Source organism: Merops nubicus, unplaced genomic scaffold, assembly GCF_000691845.1.
Source record: "Merops nubicus isolate BGI_N331 unplaced genomic scaffold, ASM69184v1 scaffold34038, whole genome shotgun sequence".
NCBI lineage: Eukaryota > Metazoa > Chordata > Aves > Coraciiformes > Meropidae > Merops > Merops nubicus.
In genome coordinates, this window is record NW_008628299.1 from 1 (window position 1) to 207 (window position 207).

The following is a 207-nucleotide window of genomic DNA, read 5'->3' on the forward strand; positions in this document are numbered from 1 at the left end:
CTCTGCCAGGCTCCTGCGAGGGCACCCAAACCTCCTGCCACTTTTCAGGTGAGTTGGGGCAACGCCCGAATTCAGCGCTTACATGTTAGAGATGGGGTCTTTGCTTTTGACATCCTTTCCTCCGTGGCTGGTGCTCCTCTGGCAGGGGCCACCCTTGCCCAGCAGCCGTGGGGGGGGTGGGAAGGCGCCACCCGCAGGGGCTCAGGG